The sequence below is a fragment of the Olea europaea genome, chromosome 17, assembly GCF_002742605.1.
Source record: "Olea europaea var. sylvestris chromosome 17, O_europaea_v1, whole genome shotgun sequence".
NCBI lineage: Eukaryota > Viridiplantae > Streptophyta > Magnoliopsida > Lamiales > Oleaceae > Olea > Olea europaea.
Window position 1 is genome coordinate 2,482,995 of NC_036253.1, and position 7,120 is coordinate 2,490,114.

Here is a 7,120-nt window from a genome sequence, read left to right on the forward strand (position 1 = left end):
TTCGAGAACATATTACATACCACCATATAAATCGAAATATGCAAACCACTGTATAAACCAAAATACATAAAATCAAAATACATGTTATGTACCACAACATAAAGCAAAATACATATTGCAAACGACGATATCATGAACCGGCTGATCATCAACAGTCACACAAGTAAAGTACAGCTAAGCCACGATAACTGTTTCCCTATCGGGGATAAAGAAAGTATTCGTTATTCAAAAAATCGACTGCAATCTTTCTTCTGTATATTGACATCCTCTCTGCTGAAACTGATTCTATTGGATGCCCGAGAACGAAGCATTCTATATACTTGAGTACAAATATTATGCAATTTGGCCTGTACAATAAATGATTTTTCGTTAGTCAAAATTAGTATATACAATAGATTAACTACGGTAGTAAATAACAAGAGTTGAAATGCTCACCCATTGTTCGCACACGGTAGATAAGGTATAATCTCCATCTTCATTGGATCATTTATATGTTTCTTTATATCTCGTCTGGTGGACAAGGGTAGACACTGCAATAATCCTTGAACGACTGTGCATGTTGCTCTGCGTATGCCTTGATTGTATCAGGTGTGTGAACATTATTGTTATAGTCGTATATGTAGAATTTCCATTCAGAAATATTGACCAGAAACAGATAACATTCATTGCTTGGATATGAACTTGAACATTGTTCGCACACGGTAGATAAGGTATAATCTCCATCTTCATTGGATCATTTATATGTTTCTTTATATCTCGTCTGGTGGACAAGGGTAGACACTGCAATAATCCTTGAACGACTGTGCATGTTGCTCTGCGTATGCCTTGATTGTATCAGGTGTGTGAACATTATTGTTATAGTCGTATATGTAGAATTTCCATTCAGAAATATTGACCAGAAACAGATAACATTCATTGCTTGGATATGAACTTGAAATTAATAAATACTTGCATCTCATCCATGGATGATCGGCCACAGGCAATGTACCATTGATGTAGCCTTGTAGGCGAGTTCCATCCGATTCACCTCTCTGGTTATATTCCATGTGCCACCTCATTTGCTGACAACACTTCTCTTCAAATTGAAAATCCAAAATTGTATATTTTTTTATTGACGAGAGTACAATCTTCATTCATATGTTGCTTCAATAACTTCAGCTCCAACTCAATATGCTAATGCAATAAATATATGTAACATTTATTAGACATATTAACTACAAAATCAAATTTATTGTGATTGCAAACCTTCACTCACCGCAATATTCAGATCCTTTGTCGGATCCATTAAACTTTTTAGCATGTCTCTTCCATAGACATTGCCACGACCATCGTCCAAATATGCACTGTATAACATAATTTAAATTACTGTCAAATAATTCAACAAATAATTTTTAACATTGATATAATAATGCTTAACATTTGGACTATTCAGAATGAGTTACATTTGTTACCCAGATTGATTTCTCGATATCCAATTCTTAATGTTTTTGTACTTGTTCATGTCGTAGTCTTCTAAGGGACGACTTGTGGATGACGAAGCCTGTGTGTATTTCATCTTCTTTTTCCTTTCTCTTCTCCGCATGTCAACACTTTCTGCTGGTTGAGACGTTGATGTCTCATGCGGTTGAACAGTAGGATTTGGACTTGCATGGAGAGGAACATCCTGCTGTATGGAACCTATAATGGCTTTTATGTTGGATTCCCAGTTAGATAATCTGTTTAGTATATTCTCATTCTTTTCGTCAATGTAAGATCTGATAGAACATAAACTTGTATCAATATAAGACTGTATGTGCTCTTGTTGCTACTGGAATAATTCTTCTTGTTTTCGAAGAATCGCCTGATAATGGGCTTCTTGTTGTTGCGATTCCTAGGCCATATGAGTGCTAAACATATTTGATAGAGAATTATCTATGTATGACTGCATACCACATAGCATGTAATCTTACATCGATTTGTTATGTTGTTCGAACAGTTGTTTTTGGCTTTCAAGGATATCCTGGTTTAGGGCTCTGGATTCTTCAACAAATTCTACCTTCAAGTTGCCACAAAGACTGGACACATCTGTTATCGTATGTTGCCTGTACATACCCAACATTTCTTCCATTCGGTCTTCAGTTACATATCTGGAGGCACTAGAAGCAGAACTAGGCCCAACTCCAGTTGAAGTTCTCGATGTACCACGACTGGTCATTTTTTGCACACAGATGTTATCCGGTATTTGTGGTACTACATTATCTACTTCTTCAGTGACAATGACATCTAATATATTATGTTCATCGTCAGCCGGCAGTGAAAGATTTGTGTACCAGGGTGTTTGTAATTCTTCCTCTGTAGGCTGCAGCACTGCAATGGCTTCGATCTGTAATCATAACAAACTACCAGAATCCATTTGTTTAATTGAACTTGTTAATAATAAAATGCGAATGTCATTCTACATTGAAAATAAAAAATTCATACGTCGTGAGTATCCAAAAATTGCTTAACAACCGATTCCTTCAGTATAGTATTAAGCCTCCAATTATAGATTCTTGGAATCCGCACCGTTCTGTATTTACGGCGACCAAACTTTTGTCCAATTCATGGAAACACTTCATATATCTAATACTGCAACGTAAAGAAAGAGAAATGTGATGTATAAATTTTATTCTTTGTACAAAGAAATTATACATAATACGTAAGTAATTAGAATAGGAACATAATACTTGAAATGCGAGTGGATAGCCTTGTAATGCATACTTACATTCTGTTTGTCCATTCTGTTGCATCCTTAGTATTCTTTCCAATTGTGACTCTTTCAATGAATGTAACAAAACGAAATATGCTATCCGACCCCATGGATACGTAAGGAACTCATCCAGATGTTCAACCATGGCCAGACTTCTATAATCAACTTGTCGTGAAGTCGGTTTCAACACACACTCAACCAACATAACTAATCCCAATCTAAATTTATCTTCTGTATCTTCACACATGTGGAAAGTTTCAAAAAGCATTCTATTGCTAATTTTTTTTGTGTCATTGAAGTATTGATTTCTAAGACAATCATTATTATAATCAATTTCTACGGATGGTTCATGGCAAGGTAGTCCAGTAATGACGCAAAATTTTTGCAAGCCAAACCTAGCAAGATGGTCATCTAACCGTACCCAAAGTTCATTGTTTTTACCACAATGCACAAGTCTCATTATAAATTCGTGTACCAACTTGCTAGTAAATTGTTCTTCGTCTCCTTTGAAAACAGCTCCATGAAATCTACAAAATCTACATTGTTGATTTGCATCTATGAAATCTACAAAATCTTGAATACATTGACGATTTGAAAACTGAAGGATGGTACCAGAAAACCATTGTTCTGGAGAGAGAACGTATTCTAAAGACATCTGCATCAATTATAAAAGAATTAATATTTCTAAACAACTGTAATTATATTTTCAAGAATTAATATTTTCATTTGATTGTACACATCTATCATAGTAAAACAAAGTACTGTTAATTCTATAATTATTAAAGAATTAATATTTTCAAACAAATATAAGTTTTTACACGTCTTGTAGACTAAACAAAATTAAGATCAAAAATTAATATTTTAAACAAAAATGTAATATTTTTGTTTACATATCACGTAAAACATACAGGGTGGGTAATTACAAAAAAAATAAAAATATGGTGATTGCATTTCTGTGTCTCCGTGATACTATGAGAGTGTCACGGAGAGCAGCGCTTCTCCGTGACATGGAGAGAAGCTCTCTTCATGTCACGGAGAAGCGATCTCCGTGACACGGAGACGAGGTTTTTCGAGTAAATTATAATTTAAAAGTATATTTTCTTTCAAGATATTCAACTAACTACTAAGTAGCACAAATATTAAATATAAATTTTGAATTACTTACCTTTTCTGATCAAATGAGCGTCTTTTTTGAGTGAATGTGGGAAATGTTTCCGGTTAAATGAATGTGAGAATGAAACTTGAATTAAAATGTGTAGAGAGTGAGTGAATGTGACAAATAATTGTAGCTAAATGTGTGGATGGGGGAATGAATGAGAAGAAGGAGCTAAAATTAATTAAAACGTGTGAAGAGTGAGTGAATGTGACAAATAATTGTAGCTAAATGTGTGGATGGGGGAGTGAATGTGAGGATAATGAATGAATGAGAAAAAGTAGCTAAAAGTGTGCATGTGAGTAAATGTAAGAACCATTTTGTTGTGTTACGATAATTGAATGTTGTTGATAGATTCTGTATATAGTGAATATATTCGCTTGTTGTGTTGTCATAATTGAATATTTTTCACACATTATATATATATATATCAGTGGTTTCTTTAAACTTTCTTCTATTGCAATTTGAAACTTTTTGACAAATTATAAATTTCTTTTTAATTCATTTTTTTCCATTAAAATTTTATATTCACAAAAAAAATAAATTAACGTTTTGTACAATTCAAATTTTATATTGAAAAAAAATGTTCGATAAATTTATTTAATTTATTAAAGTTAACCGAATTAATCAATTTTTCCTTACTAACTGCTAAGTAGCGCGAAATTTATTTTATTTCCACATACATGATCACATAGAATGACACATATGTTCACATATTATTGAAAAAAAAATATAAGGGACGTTAACATTTATATTGAAACAATATATTTCTTGACATTTCACTCATTTCTTGACATTTGACGTGTAGTTCTCGACATTAAATGTCTGCTAATCTGGACACTTGACAGTACATTTGTATAGAACGACATTTCAACTAAAATATAGTATTTCTCCACATTTCATTAGAACATTGGCATCTTCTACTCCACTATATGAAATAATAAAGATATAAACTATTTTCAACATACAACATTCGAAACATGTCACTAACTTATAAACCACCGGTTTGCATCCACAAAATATTACATACCACCATATAAACAAAAATATGCAAACCACTGTCTAAACCAAAATACATTTTCTGTACCATGACATAAACCAAAATACATATTGAAAAACCACCATATAAATTAAAATAGGCGAACCTCTAAATTCTACGCATCCCTCTTACCCCTCTTGCGACCAGATCGAGTGTATGGCGTCTTTGTGTTTGCACTAACCTTCTTCAGCCTCAATGATTGAGGTCTACGTGTAGGTGGATCAGTTGCCATCGAAGGTCCAGAAACGACGCTATCATGAACCAGTTGATCATCAATGGTCACACCAACTGTAGGTACAACGGCTGGTGCCTCTTTCACAATATCACGAGCAACATATACTGACCCAAGTACTCCGACCCCACCTCCCAACGTTATGGACACATCAGGGATATTGCAAACAACTGGTTCGGCTGCCTCTCCGACATCCTGTCTGTCCGCAGAAATATTGGGAGTGAAAACATCACGTCGGGACTCGTCTCCACTGCAATCGTCATGACCAAATCCACCATACTCAGCACCATCATTGTGTTGTCCAATTTCTGTAACAACTTCATCAAACCTTCGTCGAAGAACATTCATCTCATCAGTGACATGATTTCTCAAACCACACACATGACCTCCCAGATCATTTTGGAGACTAGCGAATCTTGTGTTCATTTCTTCCCTCAAATCCCCCATCTTGCTCTCAAATGCCTCCCGTTGTTCATTCAAGATAACTCTTATCTCATCTAAAGACACAGGTCTTTCAACGATCGAATCCCCATGCTCTTCTTCTCCACCTTCAACGTGATGCAAGTCTCAATGACGATGTCCACTTTTGTTGCCTCTATGGGATTTATTTGGTCGATGGTTGTTGTCATTGTTGTCATCGTTCCGTATGACATCATCTTCAACTGGACAAGCTTGTATATCTATTGATTGAGCAACAAGACCATCTAGAACGGGGTCGGCTGTGTCTTCCAACGGAACTAGATCGACAAAATACAGCTGCAATTCTTCTGCAGCAGTTGCTCGCAGCGTTGCCCACAAGTGCACCTACAGGAGAAGAAAAATAGGTGAAATAAAATAATATATATTGCGAAGTGTAAGGCAATTAAGTATGTAAATCGCCTACATTTGTCTTCTCAAAAAAAAATCTGAATATGTTCGGGAATGAGGTTGTTTCGTGCCAGACCACCGCAACATCCTCGAGACATCGTCACAAGTCTTACTCGAGAATCGAGCTCCCAACTCCGGAATTGTCTCGTATGCCCAAATCTGCATGACATTTGTAATAGTAATAACCATATTTGGAGATAAATAACAATAAGCGATGAGAAGAACTGAAATGAACCAAAATAGATGTATACCCGGACAGCAAGAGGGAATCCGTACAATGTGTAAGTTATCTTATCACAATCATTCACTTTTACCATGTCCACCTTTCTTCCCCATCCACGTAGTAGTGATTTGATGAGAAGTTGAAAACATACTGTCCCCCATGGGTAGGGATTGAAAAAATCCAAGTCGTTAACGATAGAAAGAGTTATCGAATTTATTCCTACATTTTGATCTCTTGAATTAAATACCCCTTCAATAATTAGTGCCAACCCAAACTTGTAACGATCATTACGGTTGGCACATTTCAAAAAAACTTTCTCTAGGTCGCTACATGTTATCCGGTCCATATTAGCAAACATTTTATCTTGTAGACGAGTTTTTTCTAGGATTTTGTCAACTTCGGCACCTTTAGGCACTGGACTGCACTTCAAACCAGTAATTAGAGCGAACTCCGGTAGTTCAAATCGTGCAAACCTTTGGTTCACCTTGAACCAAGCCTCAAACCGCTTTCGGCATACCACCGATCTGTTTACCATTTCATGAATTAATTGTGCAGATAGTTTCAGCTCCGGTAACCTTGCAACATGTCCTATACAACTGTCCTCCAACTGACGCTTTTGCTGTGGATCCAATTTGTTGAGGACAACTGATATATATTTTGTGTTGCTCACTTGCGACACATGGGCCGGAACACGTTCTTCCTCCGAAATTTTATATCGGTGTGTCATACTCATCTACAAATCAAAACAAATGAAAACAATACTTGAACAAATAGTATGAAAACGTACACACGAAATCAAATATAACATTTTTGTTAAAATGCAGTGAAAGAAAAATGATTTTTACAATACAATGGTTTGATAAAATACCATATCTAAA